This window comes from Bombina bombina, chromosome 5 (genome assembly GCF_027579735.1).
Source record: "Bombina bombina isolate aBomBom1 chromosome 5, aBomBom1.pri, whole genome shotgun sequence".
Lineage (NCBI taxonomy): Eukaryota > Metazoa > Chordata > Amphibia > Anura > Bombinatoridae > Bombina > Bombina bombina.
The window spans coordinates 177,896,470-177,919,155 of record NC_069503.1 but is presented as its reverse complement, the minus strand read 5'-3'; the positions used below and the strand labels follow the sequence as shown (position 1 = coordinate 177,919,155).

At 40.1% G+C, this 22,686-nt stretch overlaps 1 protein-coding gene across 4 annotated transcripts in view; it reads left to right on the top strand.

Moving 5' to 3' along the window:
- Positions 1-22,686, top strand: part of PRKAG2 (protein kinase AMP-activated non-catalytic subunit gamma 2) — an 889,218-nt gene that overhangs the window by 668,036 nt on the left and 198,496 nt on the right. The window lies entirely within an intron of this gene.

Genomic DNA, 22,686 nt, shown 5'->3' with positions numbered 1-22,686 from the left:
ATATACCATCTCATAAATATTTTGATGTTAGTTTCTTTTGCGTGAGCTGAGTGGCCTGAACGAGATAAATTTGTAAATCTTCGGTACCAGGTTTTTGGGGCTGTGTTTGTGTTGAGTTCCTTATCCCATCTTTTGGTATACGATGGAAGGTGTGGGAAGGTATTAGGATGATTTTATATAGTTTAGATATCACCCGGGATATCTTTTTTTTTTTTTTTTTTGGAATGCAAAGTTGTTCGAACGCCGAGAGGGGGCGTGTTAGGTCTTTTTTTGTACTTATGTGATGTTATGTAGTGTCTTAATTGGTGAATCTTAAACCAAGAGGACAGGAAAGAGTGTTCTAGTGTTTCAAGTTGTTGCTTAGATTTAATATTGCTTGTGCTATCTGTCAGTAGGTGTATGGGAAGGTGTTGCATAAGGTCTAGTTGGTGGCAGTGTTCCAGGTGTAAGCCTGGTGGAAATTCTGAATTATTTAATAGGGTAGTAAATGGTGATTCTATTTTGTGGAGTGCAGTTTCCTCCAGTCTGACCATGTTTCATTGGCGATTGAGGAGGATGATATAAAATGTTTGTTAAAGAATGTTGGATTCCAGCTTATAGTGCTTAGCTCATGGGGCGAAGCCATGGCATTCTCAATTTGTTACCACCTTCTAGAGTTAGGACCCTCAGCTCTACACCAGTCAGAGATCATCTGTAAGGAAATTGCAAGTTTATAGGCGAGCAGGTGTGGAACACCTAACCCTCCCTCATTAGGTAGTTTAAACAATGTGTTTTTATTAATTTGTGGGGGCCTGCGTCTCCAGATGTAATCATTAATTATTTTTTGTAGTGTGGCGATATCTTTTTGAATGCCAGCTATTGGGACTGTCTGTAGGATGTATAAGGCTTTTGGCAGTAGAGTCATTTTTGTGACCTGGATTCTACCTAACCATGATATGTTTTTTGGGAGCCAGGTGCTTGTGAGGGTCTGGAATTCTGAGATAAGACCACCATAATTATATTTGCGCAATTCTGATTTATCTGGGGTTATGTGTATTCCGAGATATTTTAAGTATTTTATCTGCTGTTTTAAGGGGACATGATGTCTTTAAGGCATCCAAGGAATGTTGTGATAGGCCAATGGGTAAGTATTCAGATTTTGTCATGTTCACCGAGAAGTTAGACACGGTTCCGAATTGAGTTAATTCTGAGATAGCTATTGGTAAGGAGTTAAGGGGGTCAGTGAGAGTCAGAAGAATATCATCCGCGAATATGGCTAGTTTATATGACTGTTCATTAAAGGGACAGTCTAGGCCAAAATAAACTTTCATGATTCAGATAGAGCATGTCATTTTAAACAATTTTCCAATTTACTTTTATCACCAATTTTGCTTTGTTCTCTTGGTATTCTTAGTTGAAAGCTTAACCTAGGAGGTTCATATGCTAATTTCTTAGACCTTGAAGCCCACCTCTTTCAGATTGCATTTTAACAGTTTTTCACCACTAGAGGGTGTTAGTTCACATATTTCATATAGATAACACTGTGCTCGTGCACGTGAAGTAATCTGGGAGCAGGCACTGATTGGCTAGACTGCAAGTCTGTCAAAAGAACTGAAAAAAGGGGCAGTTTGCAGAGGCTTAGATACAAGATAATCACAGAGGTTAAAAGTATATTATTATAACTGTGTTGGTTATGCAAAACTGGGGAATGGGTAATAAAGGGATTATCTATCTTTTAAAACAATAAAAATTCTAGTGTAGACTGTCCCTTTAATGTCAACTCCTTTGATTTGCTTGTTTAATCTTATTTTAATGGCTAACGGTTCTAGGGAGAGAATAAAAAGGAGTGGTGAAAGGGGGCAGCTCTGTCTAGAGCCATTCCGTATTTCAAACGAATCAGAGAGAGTGCCATTTATTTGATTTAGGGCCGAGGGGGTAGTATATAAAGCTAAAATATTTTGAGTGAAGGATTCTGGGAAATGAAAGCGTTGTAAAGTGGCATTTAGATATGTCCAGTCGAGACGGTCAAAAGCCTTTTCGGCGTCGGTGGATAAAAATATAGTTGGGATTTTTTTTTGTGTTACATATTCTAAAAGATTAAAGGGACAGTCTACACCAGAATTTTTATTGTTTTAAAAGATAGATAATCCATTTATTACCCATTTCCCAGTTTTGCATAACCAACACAGTTATAATAATATACTTTTAACCTCTGTGATTATCTTGTATCTAAGCCTCTGCAAACTGCCCCTTTTTTTCAGTTCTTTTGAAAGACTTGTAGTCTAGCCAATCAGTGCCTGCTCCCAGATAACTTCACGTGCACAAGCACAGTGTTATCTATATGAAATATGTGAACTAACACCCTCTAGTGGTGAAAAACTGTTAAAATGCAATCTGAAAGAGGTGGGCTTCAAGGTCTAAGAAATTAGCATATGAACCTCCTAGGTTAAGCTTTCAACTAAGAATACCAAGAGAACAAAGCAAAATTGGTGATAAAAGTATATTGGAAAATTGTTTAAAATTACATGCTCTATCTGAATCATGAAAGTTTATTTTGGACTAGACTGTCCCTTTAAGGACTTTGACCGTATTATCCTTGGCCTCTCTGTTTGGCACAAAGCCTACTTGATCTTGATGAATCAGTGTCGGCAAGATTTGATTTAGTCTCATGGCTAGGATTTTGGCATATAATTTTAGATCTATGTTGAGCAGTGAGATTGGCCTGAAATTTGCTGGGGAATTTGGGGGTTTGCCTGGTTTAGCCAAGACTGTAATAGAAGCTTGCAACATGTTGTCTGGGAATGGCAGATGTTCTGGTATGGCATTAAAGAGAGATGTTAAATGGGGGATTAAGTGTTTCGCAAATGTTTTGTAATACAGTCCCGTGAAACTATCTGGTCCCGGTGCCTTACCTTGTTTTAACTGTTTTATCGCCTCCTCAACTTCGGTGGTTTGGATAGGTGACTCTAGATTTTTGGATTCTTCTGGGGTTAGTTGTGGGATTGGTATACTATCTAAATATTGATTACATGAATGGAGATGAGTTTGGGAGTTTCTGTATGGAAAAAGGTTGTATAATTTATGGTAAAATTCCTTGAATTCCTTAGCTATGGATTTGGTGTCTTCTAAGTGTTTTACATGTGGGGACTTTATAGAGTGAATATACGTTTCGGTTTGTTCCCTTCCCTGTAAAAGTTTTGTTGCAAGTGAAGTAATTGCCTATGTGATTTAATATGCAAGATAGAGTTTAGTTTTTCCCTATTTTTTGTTTAGTTTTCTAAGATGTCTTTGCTCGCCGGGTTAAGTTTGTGTGCATAATCTAACTTAGCAATTTCTTTAGCTATGGTGTCTACTTCTTCCCTACTTTTCTTATTGATTTGTGCTTTAGACTTAATGAACTCACCTCTTATGGTGCTTTCATGAGCCTCCCAAAGGGTGGACACAGTCACGTCTGGTGTACTATTTAAGGAAAAATATCCTTTTATATGTTTAGAAAATAGTTTTGCCTGAGCTGGGTCGAGGTAGCAATGACTCATCTAGCCTCCACTGGAAGGCTCTAAGAGGTGCTGTCGGCCATCTTATGGTGCATGTGACCAGGGAATGGTCCGAGCAGGACGTGTGTTTGATGGAGGATGACGTAGCGTGGGATAATATAGGAATCTATGAACAGTAAACGTTATACTAATTGCAATGGTAAAAGTGCATATATAACAAGCAACACAATAAAAACAAGTGTGTGAATGTAAATACCAGTCAGTCAATTGTTGTGGGAACTGAACGGGTTACAACCTGGCTGGAAATCACCGAAAGGGAGGGCTTCCCATCATGGGGGCAATCTCTCAGAGAGAGACAATACCAGTAGGTCAAGAGAGTTTCAGTGATTAATTAGTTGTCACCCCTCTTCTTCTGGTCGAAGGGGTGGAGTGGTGGTCACTTTCGTGCTTTCTTCTGAGGAACTTGCCTCCATTCCCTTCTCTGTGGCAAAGGAGATGATTTACCAGGTCTTGATTGACCCTCCTGTGGGTGCTCCATTTCTTCTACTTGTGGAGGTGGTATATCTAGATCTCTGCAAATGGATGGAATGTCCTTGGTGGAGGTGCAAGTGAAGCGTTTGCCCCTCCAGATGATCACTAGGTGGAAAGGGAATCCCCATCTATATGGAATGTTCATCTTTCTCAGCTGGGTTGTAAGTGGTTTAAGGTCTCTCCGCTTTGCTAGGGTTCTTTGCGATAAATCCGCAAACATTTGTATCTCAGAGTTTTCATGTCGAATAGGTTGCTGCTCCCTAGCTAACCTCATCAGCTCTTCTTTGACTTGAAATTTAGTGATTCTGACAATGACATCTCTTGGTGGTTGACCAGCCTGTGGTTTTGGCCGCAGGGCTCTATGAGCTCTATCAATTTCTATTTTAGTCGGGGTCTCTTCTTTTTTTTAAAAGCGTTGAAAAGGTCTTGAAGATATTGCTCCAAATCTGGAGGCGGGATGATTTCTGGTATTCCTCTCAGCCTGATGTTATGGTGTCTGTTTCTATTCTCGGCTTCATCTATTTTATCTTCAAGTTCAATGATGGTTGCGCCTTGGGATTGAATTGTGTTTTGCAAGTCTGAAATGGCTTCTGTGTGCAGATCTTGAGTGTTTTCAAGGGATTCCACTCTGTGGCCGATTTCAGAAATGTCCTTTTTAAGGTCAGATATTTCATCTCTAATACATTGTTTGACTTGCAATATCAATGAGGAAAAATCTTTTTTTAGAGGGTATTGAATTGAAGAGAGCTGTGGAGATTGTGATATTTTCTGAGGCCTGGTCACCATCAGAGTCAGAGGAACTTTGATAGGAGACATGGTCTGGTATTTCAGCCTCAATAGGATGAGGAACTCTGGGATCCAGAGTTTTAAAGAAGTTGTTTACTGTGTTTGCTGCAGGTTTTAACTGCTTCGTGCTTCTGCTGGTTTTATTTCCCTTCTTTGGAGACATTGTTAGGGTTGGGTGTTTTAAGCAGTCTTTTAAACTTTTTAGTCAGCTTTGTGTAGAGTTCACTCTTATGCAGGTCCTTAGTAGCAAGGATTCTGAAAAAACTATAAGTTGAGTGAATCTGTGCTTTGATACTGTCTCTAGGTGCTAATTAAAGGGAACAGAGGAAACTGTCCCAGCATGGACTGTTGCTGCCTTATAGAATGGGAGAGGTGATTGCTACCTTTGATATGGAGGCTGGGAAATAAGTAACCTTCTTCATAGATGTAGGGGTAGTGTCCCTGAACGTCTCCTGTTTTTACTTGTATTAGGCTGAATGAAGCTGTGTCAGGTTTAGTTTAGCTGTGAGAACGTCTGAACACTTTTTAAAAAGAAAACCATTGATGCTATAAAGCCTTTTTATTACTCCTAGTCCTCCTTTTTGCTTGCTACCCACATCACTCCATCAGCTAGGGAGGTGATCCGTTGTGCTGATTAGCAAGTGCGCAATAAACTGAGAAGCAGGCTGCGGCCTGTTCCGGGACTCACCGTGACCTCTCTGTCATGTGTAGATCTGCTTCGGTAGCTGGCCAGATGCCTGTAGGTCCGTGCGTTCATGGGTACATGTCCTCTCCTGTTTGTGTGCGAGCTGTGGCCCAGTCTGGCCAGATGCTTTGTAGATTTGCGCGGGCCTATGTGGATGCCGCGGCTGGTCAGGGGATCCGGTAGTGCTGTCGGATTAGCATTGGATGCTATCCCTTCTGTGCTGCAATGAGTGCTCTTCTTATTTTAGCCTAAATAGGGACATTAAGTGCTAGGTGGCTACTGCCTTTAACGCTCCCACTCAGAAAGGGCTCAGGAGCTCCATTAAAAAGCCGCCATCTCCTAGGCTGGCTGGCTCCGCCTCCCATCTCAACCTGTTTTATGTCTCTTTAAAGTCTATGGAGGAATTTTGTAGATAAATCATTTGATTTTCTAAAGAATTGTAATCGGCCCCATAGATCCTAAAGGGACATGAAACCCAAGATTTTTCTTTAATTATTCAGATAGCGCATACCATTTAAACAACTTTCCAATTGACTTGCTTAGTTCTCTTGGTATCCTTAGCCAAAATGGATAACAAGGAGGACTCAGGATCTGGGAGCTAGCTGCTGATTGGTGGCTGCACATATATGTCTATTGTCATTGGCTTACCAAGGTGTTCAGCTAGCTCCCAGAAGTGCATTGTTGCTCTTTCAATAAAGAATATCAAGAGAATTAAGCAAAATTGATAATAAAAATAAATTTGAATTTTTTTAAATGAATGTTCTATCTGAATCATAAAAGAGAAACAATTGTGTTTCATATCCCTTTAACATGTTACTGAAGTAATCTTAGGAGCGTGCATGTGTTTTGAGCAATGTATGTATAATATTGTTGCAAACACATCTGTCAAATAGTGCTTAATGATAATGTAAACAGCTTGTAATTAAAGGGATATGAAACTCAAAATTGTTCTTTTATGATTTGGATAGAGCATGCAATTTTAAACAACTTTCTCTAATTTACTTGTATTATCATATTTTTCTCCATTCTCTTATCTTTTGTTGAAAAGCAGGGATGTATGCTTAGGAGCCGGCCCATTTCTGGAGCACTATATGGCAGCAGTTTTGCAAAAATGTTATCCATTTGCAAGAGCACTAAATGGCAGCACTATTTCCTGCCATGTAGTTCTCCAGATGCTACCTAGGTATCTCTTCATTACAAAATATCATGGGGAGGAAGCAAATTTGATAACAGAAGTAAATTGGAAACTTTTTAAAACTGGTGTATTCTGTCTGATCACAAAAGAACATTTTTGGGTTCCATATTCCTATAACCCCTTAACAGTATGGGACGTATATATACATCACAAGCTACTTTTGCCTATCGTACCGCATGACGTATATATACGTCCGAGCTAGAGTTCCTGAGCTCCAGGCAGGCGGTCCAGCAGTGGAATGGCCCTACACCGCAGAAAATAAAATGAAGGGAGAGGAGGGATGGGGAGCTACACTACAGAAAAAATGTTGGGTGATGGGGTGGGCGGCCCTAACTAACCCACACGGGAGAAGGGGAGTTGTAGGGGCCTCTGCACTACAGAATTTTTTTTTTAATAATAAATAAAAAAAAAATTAAAAAAAAGTATATATAGGTACTGGCAGACAGCCGCCATTACTAACGATGGCCGCAGTTAGGGGGAGTGTTAGAGAGCTATTTGGGGGATCAGGGTGGCGGGAGGGTTGATAAGGATCACTTCACTGCGGAAAAAAACAAATGTATATAAAAAAAATAAACCTAAACTGCATAATGGCAGACTGTTTGCCAGTACCTAATATGGTGGTGGGTGAGGGAGGGTAGAGAGCTGTTTGGGAGGGATCAGGTAGAGATCAGTGGGTGGGAGGTGTCTGGTAGGAGGGTAATTTCTACACTAAAGCTAAAATTATCCTTACAAGCTACCTGATTAACCCCTTAACTGCTGGGAATAATAGAAGTGTGATGCGCAGCTGCAATAAGCAGCCTTCTAATTAACAAAAACCAATGGCAAAACCATGTATGTCGGCTATTTCTGTACAAAGGTGATCCCAGAAAAGCTTTTACCATCATTTGTGTCATAATTGTAAAAGCAGTATGTAAATAATTTTAGTGAGAAACCCACATTTGGCGGTGATATGGTGGCATGAAATAAAGAGGGGAAAAAAATAATAAAAAAATATTTTAGTTTTGACTGGTAAATAAAAAAACAAAGCTCTATTTAAAGGGACACTGTACTCAAATTTTTTCTTTTGTGATTCAGATAGAGCATGCAATTTTAAGCAACTTTCTAATTTACTTCTATTATCAATTTTTCGTCGTTCTCTTGATATCTTTATTTTAAAAAGAAGGCATCTAAGCTGAGGAGCCAGCAAATGTGTGGTTCAGAACCATGGACAGCAATTGTTTATTGGTGCTGCCCAATCAGCAAGGACAACCCAGGTTGTTCAACAAAAATGGGCCGGCATCTAATCTTAAATTCTTGCTTTTCAAATAAACATACCAAGAGAATGAAGAAAATTTGATAATAGGAGTACATTTGAAAGTTGATTAAAATTGCATGCTCTATCTGAATCACAAAAGATAAAATTTGGATACAGTGTCCCTTTAAGTTTAAATGGAGTGAAAGCAAAAATGTTCTGGTATTTTGGGCAAGTTCTCCTCTGAAATTCCCGGTAATGAGGGGGGTTAATTTTTTATTTTTTTCCATTTTTTACAATCGGAGTCTGAAAGATATTAGAACAGATTAACACAGTATTTGCTGTAATTGTTTTTCAACGGTCAAACTCTACACACCACTTTTATTTAGAGGAGCCGAATCGGACTTAAGTCTGGGGATGACAGGACTTGTTGCTGTCATTGTTGCAATGTTAGGGACAAAATAAAACCTGTTTAGATGAAGCTTGAACAAGATATTTTTTTTTATAAACCTTTACTTTTTAATTAAATTTTAGAATAAATGTATATTTTTCTATTAACTGACATTAATGGCAGACGTTTGATTTTTACTTCCATCACCTTTCTGATGTATAGAATGGATATATGTATAGAATGGATATATATATATATATATATATATATATATATATATATATATATATATATATATATATATATATATATATATATATATATATATATATATATATATTTTACAGTATATACACGCACACATACAAATATATATATATATATATATATATATATATATTGTTGCATGGGAAATGAGCACATCTAGGCAAGTATTCCCGCTTGCTTTTACCCAGTAACACTCCATATGCACTGTTACCAATGCACAAGAGTATTCTGGGTAAAATATGCAAATTAGATATCCAACATCTCAGATTTTTTTGCTGCATACTGGGTTAACACACAGTGATTCCTTAATAGGGAGAATACAGCAATACAGAAATCACCACTAGACAGCCTAGCAGCAGTCAGAAATCTATCTGCTACTGAAGAGTTCTAACAAGAACGAAACAGGCTGTCTAGATGTGGTTATTTTTCTATGCAACAATTTATATTGATTTAGTTTTGAGACATGGAGGATTTTAATCTCAGACTTTTATCTCCACCATAATTTTAATGAATATATATATATATATATATATATATATATATATATATATATATATATATATATATATATATATATATATATATAAATTTGCTACTTGCAATTATGAAACACTTTATTGTACAATATTTTTTTTACATTTTTAAACCTTAACAAATTAAGTCATATTAATACAAATATATACATTTGCTGGTCATTTTGCACAGTGTATAGACTGCATCTATCCCCCTTTCTTCTCACCCAGGGCAAGTGGGCATTTTGGGACACACACATGTTTTATACCACATATAAGCTTTATTTTTAGTTGCTGTTTTCTGCTTAATATCTTGGGAAAAGTGTTTATTCTGTTAATTGCTGTAAAGAATGATAATTATGGGTATGGGAAATATTTGTGGCATTAGTTCTTTTTCCCATCACTGAAACTATTCATAATACAGGTCTTCCTTTTTTTTTTCCAACTTTTACTTTTGTAATGATTTGGAATCTCTAGTAAGTTGCCTACAGAAAACGTCTTTAGTGATGACTTTGCGGCGTACAGCTTGAGTACAGTGCATGCATTGTTCACTAATACCCAGTGTTTGTTAGCCGACAGCATGTGCCTTGACAGAGCCGTTGATCTTCGGCTCCTAACATTTTTGCTTTTTGGATTTCAACTTTACTTTACATATGTCTACCTTTTATACTCCTTAAAGGGACATAATACCCATATGCTAAATCACTTGAATGTGATGCAGCATAACTGTACAAAACTGAATAGAAAATATCACGTGAATAGAAAGTATTTTAAGTCAAAATTGCTTTAGCTCACAATAGTAAGTGCTCTCTGAACATTTATACTTCAACTACTTTCAGCTGCATTTTGGGAACCTTTTTATAGCAATGCTGCATCACTTTCAAGTGCTTCAACATTTTGGGTATTGTGTCCATTTAACAGCCTCTAATAGATTTGGAATGCAGTGTATGCAACTGGTAAAGGAAATGCTGCACATTTTGTTACTTACAACAAATCTACAGAATTGGTTAAATTGCGTAAAACTGCAAAAAAAAAAGTATCTAACATGTTGTTGCTATGTGTTTAACCCTTGCAAAGGAACAATAAAGTAAAAATTAAAGGGATACTAAACCCATTTTTTCTTTCTTTCGTGATTCATATAGAGCAGGCAATTTTAAGCAGCTTTCTAATTTACTTTGGTTATCAATTTTTCTTCGTTCTTTTGCTATCTTTATTTAAAAAGCAGGAATGTAAAGCTTAGGAGCCGGCCCATTTTAGCTACTGAAATCATATTGACTGTTCAAATCAGAATCAAATCTGTTTAGGAGCTGTATAAATGCTCACAGATCGGAACACATTTTTTGTGCCCTTTAAATTTAGTGCAAGAACTTAGATAAATGCAGAGCTTTGTTTCAGTAAAGTCCTTCAATACTCACTGGCTGACGGCTCTGTTGCTAAAGGGACACGACTCTGCTAGCCTGACAAGAAAACGTTTGTTTTTATGACAAACACAAGTTCATGTTTACAAATAAATGCTGCAATATATCAGTTACCCGCACACATTATGAGGGTTAGCCCAGCAGTTTATTATTTCTCTTGTTAGGCTGTTAAAGGGACAGGAAACCCCCAAATTTTCTTTCATGATTCAGATAGAACATGCAATTTCAAACAACTTTCTAATTTTACTTCTATTATCAAATTTGCACCATTCTCTTGTTACCCTTTGCTGAAATAACAGCATTGTACTACTGGCATCTAGCTGAATGCATCTAGTTAGCCAATCACAAGAGACAAATGTATGCAGGCACCAATTAGCAGCTAGCTCCCACTAGTGTAGGATATGGGCGTATTCTTTTTCAACAAGGGATACCAAGAGAACGAAGCACATTTGAAAATAGAAGTTAATTTAAAAGTGCCTTAAAATGACATGCTCTATCTGAATCATACAAGTTTAATTTTAACTTTCCTATCCCTTTAAGTTCTGGCCAGTGTGTTCAGGGCTATTGGACTAGTGACCATATTGACGTATAATTTTACTTGGGAACAGGCTGTACTGCAGTGCACATAATTATTCATAAGCAGGAGATCAGGTAGGAATTAGAAATAAAAGCCACTTCACTGCAGTAAGGAGGCACCAAGCACACGTGAGTGATCTAAACATTATGTGATTATTTTGTGCCCTTTTATGGCGTAATAGAAATGCAGAGTCACAAGCTCTTCATGTTTTTATGTAAAGGACCATATAAGTAGGGACTTCAGGTCTATCATTGTAGAAGCTTTCGATTAGTTCATGTGCTGCCTCTTCCCTTTAATAGGAAATATATCTCCAAGTGTTATAAATTGGGAATTTACACGTATGGGTTAAAGGGACATTGTGCTGCAAAAAATCATTCTCTTTTTTTATGTCTTGTATTTTACCTGCTGGAGTTTAATAAATTCAAATAGCTACTTTAATTTTATTTTGTCATTTGAAATAACCGTTTTCCCTGTTGAAACCATCACCTATTCTGAAACTTTCAATACTGCAGTATTGGCTATGGAAAAGATATGTAAACAAGGACAGTAGAAGAAATGAACCTCTCAGTGAGGGTGGGAGAGACCGGTTAAAGCTCTATTAGACCAGGGTGTCTGCAGTGCAGCCTATCATCTCAACCTTTCTACAGCTTACTGTGATTAAGCTGCTGCAAACAGCATTCAAATATGGTAATTTTACCCTTTTTTTTTAAAGGGACTATAAAGTCAAACTTAAAGGGACAGGCTACTTTGGACAATGTTGTTGTTTAAAGATAGATAATCCCTTTATTGCCCATTTCTCAGTTTTCCATAACTAACAGTATTATATTAAAACACTTTGCGTGTCTGTGATTACTTTAAGCTTCTGCTGACTGCCCCTTTATCTTAGTTCTTTTTACAGACAAAACTTGAGCCAATCAGAGCTGACTCATAAATAACTTCACAGAAGTGAGCACAGTGTTGTCTATATAGTCCACATGAACTAGTTCTGTCTAACTGAAAAACTGGCAAAATGCACTGGGATAAGAGACGGCCTTCAACGGCTTAGAAATCAATTTATGAGCCTACCTAGGTTTAGCTTTCAACGAAGAATACCAAAAGAACAAAGCAAATCTGGTGATAAAAGTAAATAGAAAAGTTTTTTTTTTTTTCTTTTTCTTAAATTGCATGCCCTATCTGAATCATGACATTTTCATTTTGAAATGACTGTTCCTTTTTAATTTCGTGATTCAAATAGAGCAGCAAGTTTAAACAACTTTCTATTTTAGTTCTGTTATCAAATTTGCTTGTTATCCCTTGTTAGAAAGCATACATTGGTAGGTTCAGGAGCAGTAATTGCTACTGCATTGCTTCTCCTTCAACAAAGGATTCCAAGAGAATAAAGCACATTTGATAATAGCAGTAAAATGGAGAGTTATTTAAAATGGTATGTTCTATCTGAATCATGAAATAATTGATTTGGGTTTTATGCTCCTTTAATACAGATATAGGCACCATGTGCACATCTGCAGTGCCGATCTCTCTGGGTACTCCAGTGTTGACTGGTAAGTACGTTCTGTGGACTTTGGATGGTGTATACCTACCAGTCAGCAACTGTGGCACAGATAGAATGTTAGAGGGTCAGTAAAGTCATAATTAAATTCTTGTGGCTTAGAACATGCAATTATAAATAAACAATCAATGCTATACATTGTTGCAAACTCTGCTAAACACACGTGCACACGCTTGAACCTACCTAGGTTTACACTTCAACAAAGGATACTAAGAGGACTAAGCAAATTTAATAATAAAAGTAAATTGGAAAGAGTTTTTCTTTTACATTTTATGCTCTATCTAAACCATAACAGTTTACTTGACTATACTGTCCCGTAAGAAATAACAAAAGCATTTTCTCCAACATTGGTGTGTCCGGTCCACGGCGTCATCCATTACTTGTGGGATATTCTCCTCCCCTACAGGGAAAGGCAAGGAGAGCACACAGCAAGAGCTGTCCATATAGCTCCGCCCCCCAGTCATTCTCCTTGCCGCTCTGAACAAGTAGCATCTCCACGGGGATGGTGAGGAGTTTGTGGTGTTAGTTGTAGTTTTTTATTTCTTCTATCAAGAGTTTATTTTAAAATAGTGCTGGTATGTACTATTTACTCTGAAACAGAAAGAGATGAAGAGTTCTGTTTATAAGAGGTGTATGATTTTAGCAGCAGTAACTAAAATCAATTGCTGTTCCCACACAGGACTGTTGAGATGAGAGAACTTCAGTTGGGGGGAACAGTTTGCAGACTTTTCTAGTCAAGGTATGACTAGCCATTTTCTAACAAGACTGTGTAATGCTGGAAGGCTGTCATTTTTCCCTCATGGGGATCGGTAAGCCATTTTCTTAGACTTAAAAAGAATAAAGGGCTTATTATGGGCTATTAACTGGTGGACACTCTTAAGGGCTAAATCGATTTGTTTATTTAAGTTTTTATTTAAAGTTTGAAGTGGATTTCACACTTTTATTGTTTGGGGAACGTTTTTTTATCACCAGGCACTAGTTTAGACACCTTCCCAGTCAGGAAGGGCCTTTCACTGTATTAGGCAGAGCCTCATTTCTTCTGTTAAGTGTGATCAGTCCACGGGTCATCATTACTTCTGGGATATTACTCCTCCCCAACAGGAAGTGCAAGAGGATTCACCCAGCAGAGCTGCATATAGTTCCTCCCCTCTACGTCACTCCCAGTCATTCTCTTGCACCCAACGACTAGATAGGATGTGTGAGAGGACTATGGTGATTATACTTAGTTTTATATCTTCAATCAAAAGTTTGTTATTTTAAAATAGCACCGGAGTGTGTTATTATCTCTCTGGCAGAGTTTGAAGAAGAATCTACCAGAGTTTTTGTTATGATTTTAGCCGGAGTAGTTAAGATCATATTGCTGTTTCTCGGCCATCTGAGGAGAGGTAAACTTCAGATCAGGGGACAGCGGGCAGATGAATCTGCATAGAGGTATGTAGCAGTTTTTATTTTCTGACAATGGAATTGATGAGAAAATCCTGCCATACCGATATAATGTCATGTATGTATACTTTACACTTCAGTATTCTGGGGAATGGTACTTCACTAGAATTACACTGTAAGAAATACATAAAGCTGTTTAATAACTAGAGATTATGTTTAACGTTTTTGCTGGAATGTAAAATCGTTTTCATTTACTGAGGTACTGAGTGAATAAATGTTTGGGCACTATTTTTCCACTTGGCAGTTGCTTAATCTGTTTTCTGACAGTTTCTGTTCTCCCTCACTGCTGTGTGTGAGGGGGAGGGGCCGTTTTTTGGCGCTTTTACTACGCATCAAATATTTCAGTCAGCAACTCATTGTATTCCCTGCATGATCCGGTTCATCTCTACAGAGCTCAGGGGTCTTCAAAACTTATTTTGAGGGAGGTAATTTCTCTCAGCAGAGCTGTGAGAATTATAGTTTGACTGAGATAAAAAACGTTTATTCTGTAATTTGTTTCCTGCTTTCAGAATTTGTTATCTTTGCTAATGGGATTAAACCTTTGCTAAAGTTGTGTTATTTACAAGGATTGAGGCTATAACTGTTTCAATTTATTAATTTTCAACTTTCATAGATCTTCTGTGCTTCTTAAAGGCACAGTACGTTTTAATATTATTCTAATTGAATTGTATTTCCAAGTTACAAGTTTATTTGCTAGTGTGTTAAACATGTCTGATTCAGAGGATGATACCTGTGTCATTTGTTGCAATGCCAAAGTGGAGCCCAATAGAAATTTATGTACTAACTGTATTGATGCTACTTTAAATAAAAGTCAATCTGTACAAATTGAACAAATTTCACCAAACAACGAGGGGAGAGTTATGCCGACTAACTCGCCTCACGTGTCAGTACCTACATCTCCCGCTCAGAGGGAGGTGCGTGATATTGTAGCGCCGAGTACATCTGGGCGGCCATTACAAATCACATTACAGGACATGGCTACTGTTATGACTGAGGTTTTGGCTAAATTACCAGAACTAAGAGGTAAGCGTGATCACTGTGGGGTGAGAACAGAGTGCGCTGATAATATTAGGGCCATGTCAGACACTGCGTCACAGGTGGCAGAACATGAGGACGGAGAACTTCATTCTGTGGGTGACGGTTCTGATCCAAACAGACTGGATTCAGATATTTCAAATTTTAAATTTAAACTGGAAAACCTCCGTGTATTACTAGGGGAGGTGTTAGCGGCTCTGAATGATTGTAACACAGTTGCAATACCAGAGAAAATGTGTAGGTTGGATAAATATTTTGCGGTACCGACGAGTACTGAGGTTTTTCCTATACCTAAGAGACTTACTGAAATTGTTACTAAGGAGTGGGATAGACCCGGTGTGCCGTTCTCACCCCCTCCGATATTTAGAAAAATGTTTCCAATAGACGCCACCACAAGGGACTTATGGCAAACGGTCCCTAAGGTGGAGGGAGCAGTTTCTACCTTAGCTAAGCGTACCACTATCCCGGTGGAGGATAGCTGTGCTTTTTCAGATCCAATGGATAAAAAATTAGAGGGTTACCTTAAGAAAATGTTTGTTCAACAAGGTTTTATATTGCAACCCCTTGCATGCATTGCGCCGATCACGGCTGCAGCGGCATTCTGGATTGAGTCTCTGGAAGAGAACATTAGTTCAGCTACTCTGGACGACATTACGGACAGGCTTAGAGTCCTTAAACTAGCTAATTCATTCATTTCGGAGGCCGTAGTACATCTTACTAAACTTACGGCGAAGAATTCAGGATTCGCCATTCAGGCACGCAGGGCGCTGTGGCTAAAATCCTGGTCAGCTGATGTTACTTCTAAGTCTAAATTGCTTAATATACCTTTCAAAGGGCAGACCTTATTCGGGCCCGGGTTGAAAGAGATTATCGCTGACATTACAGGAGGTAAAGGCCATGCCCTGCCTCAGGACAAAGCCAAAGCCAAGACTAGACAGTCTAATTTTCGTTCCTTTCGTAATTTCAAAGCAGGAGCAGCATCAACTTCCTCTGCACCAAAACAGGAAGGAGCTGTTGCTCGCTACAGACAAGGCTGGAAACCTAACCAGTCCTGGAACAAGGGCAAGCAGACTAGGAAACCTGCTGCTGCCCCTAAAACAGCATGAATTGAGGGCCCCCGATCCGGGATCGGATCTAGTGGGGGGCAGACTTTCTCTCTTCGCCCAGGCTTGGGCAAGAGATGTTCAGGATCCCTGGGCGCTAGAGATAATATCTCAGGGATACCTTCTGGACTTCAAATACTCTCCTCCAAGAGAGAGATTTCATCTGTCAAGATTGTCAACAATCCAGACAAAGAAAGAGGCGTTTCTACGCTGCGTACAAGAGCTCTTGTTAATGGGAGTAATCCATCCAGTTCCACGATCGGAACAGGGACAGGGGTTTTACTCAAATCTGTTTGTGGTTCCCAAAAAAGAGGGAACTTTCAGACCAATCCTGGACTTAAAGATCCTAAACAAATTCCTAAGAGTTCCATCGTTCAAGATGGAGACTATTCGGACAATTTTACCTATGATCCAAGAGGGTCAGTACATGACCACTGTAGATTTAAAAGATGCTTACCTTCACATACCGATTCACAAAGATCATTATCGGTACCTAAGGTTTGCCTTCCTAGACAGGCATTACCAGTTTGTGGCTCTTCCATTCGGATTGGCTACAGCTCCAAGAATCTTCACAAAGGTTCTGGGTGCTCTTCTGGCGGTACTAAGACCGCGGGGAATCTCGGTAGCTCCATACCTAGACGACATTCTGATACAAGCTTCAAGCTTTCAAACTGCCAAGTCTCATACAGAGTTAGTGCTGGCATTTCTAAGGTCACATGGATGGAAGGTGAACGAAAAGAAAAGTTCACTCGTTCCACTCACAAGAGTTCCCTTCCTGGGGACTCTTATAGATTCTGTAGAAATGAAGATTTACCTGACAGAGGACAGGCTAACAAGACTTCAAAGTGCTTGCCGCACCCTTCATTCCATTCAACACCCGTCAGTGGCTCAATGCATGGAGGTAATCGGCTTAATGGTAGCGGCAATGGACATAGTACCCTTTGCACGCTTACACCTCAGACCACTGCAACTGTGCATGCTAAGTCAGTGGAATGGGGATTACTCAGACTTATCCCCTTCTCTGAATCTGGATCAAGAGACCAGAAATTCTCTTCTATGGTGGCTTTCTCGGCCACATCTGTCCAGGGGGATGCCATTCAGCAGACCAGACTGGACAATTGTAACAACAGACGCCAGCCTTCTAGGTTGGGGTGCCGTCTGGAATTCTCTGAAGGCTCAGGGACAATGGAGTCAGGAGGAGAGTCTCCTGCCAATAAACATTCTGGAATTAAGAGCAGTTCTCAATGCCCTCCTGGCTTGGCCCCAGTTGACAACTCGGGGGTTCATCAGGTTTCAGTCGGACAACATCACGACTGTAGCTTACATCAACCATCAGGGAGGGACAAGAAGCTCCCTAGCTATGATGGAAGTATCAAAGATAATTCGCTGGGCAGAGTCTCACTCTTGCCACCTGTCAGCAATCCACATCCCGGGAGTGGAGAACTGGGAGGCGGATTTCTTAAGTCGTCAGACTTTTCATCCGGGGGAGTGGGAACTTCATCCGGAGGTCTTTGCCCAAATACTTCGACGTTGGGGCAAACCAGAGATAGATCTCATGGCGTCTCGACAGAACGCCAAGCTTCCTCGTTACGGGTCCAGATCCAGGGATCCAGGAGCAGTCCTGATAGATGCTCTGACAGCACCTTGGGACTTCAGGATATCTTACGTGTTTCCACCCTTCCCGTTGCTTCCTCGATTGATTGCCAGAATCAAACAAGAGAGAGCATCAGTGATTCTAATAGCACCTGCGTGGCCACGCAGGACTTGGTATGCAGACCTGGTGGACATGTCATCCTGTCCACCTTGGTCTCTACCTCTGAAACAGGACCTTCTGATACAGGGTCCCTTCAAACATCAAAATCTAACTTCTCTGAAGCTGACTGCTTGGAAATTGAACGCTTGATTTTATCAAGACGTGGGTTTTCTGAGTCAGTTATTGATACCTTAATAAAGGCTAGGAAACCTGTTACCAGAAAGATTTACCATAAGATATGGCGTAAATACCTATATTGGTGTGAATCCAAAGGTTACTCTTGGAGTAAGGTTAGGATTCCTAGGATATTGTCTTTTCTACAAGAAGGTTTAGAAAAGGGTTTATCTGCTAGTTCATTAAAGGGACAGATCTCAGCTCTGTCCATTCTGTTACACAAACGTCTGTCAGAAGTTCCTGACGTCCAGGCTTTTTGTCAGGCTTTGGCCAGGATTAAGCCTGTGTTTAAAACTGTTGCTCCACCATGGAGTTTAAACCTTGTTCTTAATGTTTTACAGGGCGTTCCGTTTGAACCCCTTCATTCCATTGATATAAAGTTGTTATCTTGGAAAGTTCTATATTTAATGGCTATTTCCTCGGCTCGAAGAGTCTCTGAATTATCAGCCTTACATTGTGATTCTCCTTATTTGATTTTTCATTCGGATAAGGTAGTCCTGCGTACTAAACCTGGGTTCTTACCTAAGGTAGTTACTAACAGGAATATCAATCAAGAGATTGTTGTTCCTTCTTTATGCCCAAATCCTTCTTCAAAGAAGGAACGTCTACTGCACAACCTGGATGTAGTCCGTGCTCTAAAATTTTACTTACAGGCAACTAAGGAATTTCGACAAACGTCTTCTCTGTTTGTCATTTACTCTGGGCAGAGGAGAGGTCAAAAAGCTTCCGCTACCTCTCTTTCTTTTTGGCTTCGTAGCATAATTCGTTTAGCTTATGAGACTGCTGGACAGCAGCCTCCTGAAAGAATTACAGCTCATTCTACTAGAGCTGTGGCTTCCACTTGGGCCTTCAAGAATGAGGCCTCTGTTGAACAGATTTGCAAGGCTGCAACTTGGTCTTCGCTTCATACTTTTTCCAAATTTTACAAATTTGACACTTTTGCTTCATCGGAGGCTATTTTTGGGAGAAAGGTTCTTCAGGCAGTGGTTCCTTCTGTATAAAGAGCCTGCCTATCCCTCCCGTCATCCGTGTACTTTTGCTTTGGTATTGGTATCCCAGAAGTAATGATGACCCGTGGACTGATCACACTTAACAGAAGAAAACATAATTTATGCTTACCTGATAAATTCTTTTCTTCTGTAGTGTGATCAGTCCACGGCCCGCCCTGTTTTTTAGGCAGGTAAATATTTTTTAATTTATACTCCAGTCACCACTTCACCCTTGGCTTTTCCTTTCTCGTTGGTCCTTGGTCGAATGACTGGGAGTGACGTAGAGGGGAGGAGCTATATGCAGCTCTGCTGGGTGAATCCTCTTGCACTTCCTGTTGGGGAGGAGTAATATCCCAGAAGTAATGATGACCCGTGGACTGATCACACTACAGAAGAAAAGAATTTATCAGGTAAGCATAAATTATGTTTTTCGCGCCATTATTGCACAGTTTCTTTTAAGTACAGTGCATGCAGATGCATGTGAGAGTGTCTGGTGTCCACTGAAAAAGTTCCTAGAAGGCTTGAAATACCCCCCTGGGATAGTTGAAGTCACAACAAAGGCTGTGGCTGGGACTGTAGTGGGGTTAAAATTGCAAACGGCTCTGGTTTCCACATTTTAAGGGTTAACAGCTTGAAAATTGGGGTGCAATACTTTGAATGCATTAAGACACTGTGGTGAAAATTTGGTAAAGATTGGATAATTCCTTCATAGTTTTTCACATATTCAGTAATAAAGTGTGCCCTGTTTAACATTTAAAGAGACAGTAACGGTTTTGTTTTAAAACGGTTTTTGTACTTTATTAACCAGTTTAAGCCTGTTTAACATGTCTGTACCTTCTGATAGATCATGTTCTGTATGTATGTAAGTCAATGTGGTTCCCCCTTCAAATATAGCTGATAATTGTGCCATAGCGTCCAAACACAGTAAGGACAGTACTGTCACAAATAGTAAGGTTGCCCAGGATGATTCCTCAGATGAAGGAAGTAGAGATAGTTCTACATCTTCTCCTTCTGTGTCTATACCAGTTATGCCTGCGCAGGCGACCCCTAGTACTTCTAGCGCGCCAATGCTTGTTACTATGCAACAATTGACGGCAGTAATGGATAACTCCATAGCTAATATTTTATCCAAAATGCCAGCATTTCAGAGAAAGCGCGATTGCTCTGTTTTAAACACTGTAGAGCAGGAGGGCGCTGATGATAATTTTTCTGTCATACCCTCACACCAATCTGAAGTGGCAGTGAGGGAGGGTTTGTCAGATGGGGAAATTTCTGATACAGGAATAATTTCTCAGCAGGCAGAACCTGATGTTGTGACATTTAAATTTAAATTAGAGCATCTCTGCGCATTACTTAAGGAGGTGCTATCTACTCTGGATGATTGTGACAATCTGGTCATCCCAGAAAAATTGTGCAAGATGGACAAGTTCCTAGAGGTCCCGGTGCACCCTGATGCCTTTCCGATACCTAAACGGGTGGCGGACATAGTGAATAAGGAGTGGGAGAAGCCAGGCATACCTTTTGTCCCTCCTCCTATATTTAAGAAATTGTTCCCTATGGTCGACCCCAGGAAGGACATATGGCAAACAGTCCCTAAGGCGAGGGGGCGGTTTCTACACTAGCCAAACGCACGACCATTCCCATTGAGGACAATTGTGCTTTCAAAGATCCTATGGATAAAAAATTGGAGGGTTTGCTTAAAAAGATTTTTGTACAGCAAGGTTACCTCCTTCAACCTATTTCGTGCATTATTCCTGTCACTACAGCGGCGTGGTTCTGGTTCGAGGAACTGGAAAAGTCGCTCAGTAGGGAGACTCCGTATGAGGAAGTCATGGACAGAATTCACGCACTTAAGTTAGCTAATTCCTTTATTTTAGACGCCGCTTTGCAGTTAGCGAGATTAGCGGCGAAAAATTCAGGGTTTGCAATTGTGGCGCGCAGAGCGCTCTGGCTAAAGTCTTGGTCGGCGGATGTATCTTCCAAGACAAAATTGCTTAATATCCCTTTCAAAGTTAAGACCCTTTTTGGGCCAGTATTGAAAGAAATTATTTCAGACATCACTGGGGGAAAGGGCCATGCCCTCCCACAGGATAGGCCTTTCAAGGCTAAGAATAAGTCCAATTTTTGTTCCTTTCGCAATTTCAGGAACGGACCGGCTTCTAACTCGGCAGCCTCTAGACAAGAGGGTAACGCTTCCCAGACTAAACCAGCTTGGAAACCAATGCAAGGCTGGAATAACGGTAAACAGGTCAAGAAGCCTGCTGCTGCTACCAAGACAGCATGAAGGGGTAGCCCCCGATCCGGGACCGGATCTAGTAGGGGACAGACTCTCTCTTTGCTCAGGCTTGGGCAAGAGATGTCCAGGATCCCTGGACACTAGAAATAGTCTCTCAGGGTTATCTTCTAGAATTCAAGGAACTACCCCCAAGGGGAAGGTTCCACATTTCTCACTTATCTTCAAACCAAATAAGTAGACAGGCATTCTTACATTGTGTAGAAGACCTGTTAAAGATGGGAGTGATACACCCAGTTCCAACTGTGGAACAAGGTCAGGGGTTTTTACTCAAATCTGTTTGTAGTTCCCAAAGAAGAGGGAACTTTCAGACCAATTCTGGATTTAAAAATTCTAAACAAATTTCTCAGAGTTCCATCGTTCAAAATGGAAACTATTCGAACAATTTTACCTACAATCCAGGAGGGTCAATATATGACTACAGTGGATTTAAAGGATGCGTATCTACATATTCCTATCCACAAAGATCATCATCAGTTCCTAAGGTTTGCCTTTCTGGAAAAACATTATCAGTTCGGGGCTCTCCCATTCGGACTAGCCACTGCTCCCAGAATTTTCACAAAGGTGCTCGGGTCCCTTCTAGCGGTTCTAAGACCAAGGGGCATTGCAGTGGTACCTTATCTGGACGACATTCTAATTCAAGCGTCGTCTCTTTCCAAGGCAAAGGCTCATACAGACATTGTTCTAGCCTTTCTCAGATCTCACGGGTGGAAGGTGAACGTAGAAAAGAGTTCCCTGTCTCCGTCGACAAGAGTTCCCTTTTTGGGAACAATAATAGATTCTTTTGAAATGAAGATCTTCCTGACAGAAGTCAGAAAGTCAAAGCTTCTAAACGCTTGTCAAGTTCTTCTCTCTATTCTGCAGCCTTCCATAGCTCAGTGCATGGAAGTAGTAGGGTTGATGGTTGCAGCAATGGACATAGTTCCTTTTGCTCGAATTCATCTAAGACCATTACAACTGTGCATGCTCCAGTAGACAGGATCACCTGTCTCAGGGAATGAGTTTCTGCAGACCAAAGTGGGTCATTGTCACGACAGACGCCAGTCTATCAGGCTGGGGCGCGGTCTGGGATTCCCTGAAAACTCAGGGTTTATGGTCTCGGGAAGAGTCTCCTCTCCCGATCAACATCCTGGAACTGAGAGCGATATTCAATGCTCACCGGGCTTGACCTCATCTAGCGAAGGCCGGATACATAAGATTCCAGTCAGATAACATGACGACTGTAGCTTACATCAACCATCAGGGAGGAACAAGGAGTTCCTTGGTGATGAGAGAGGTATC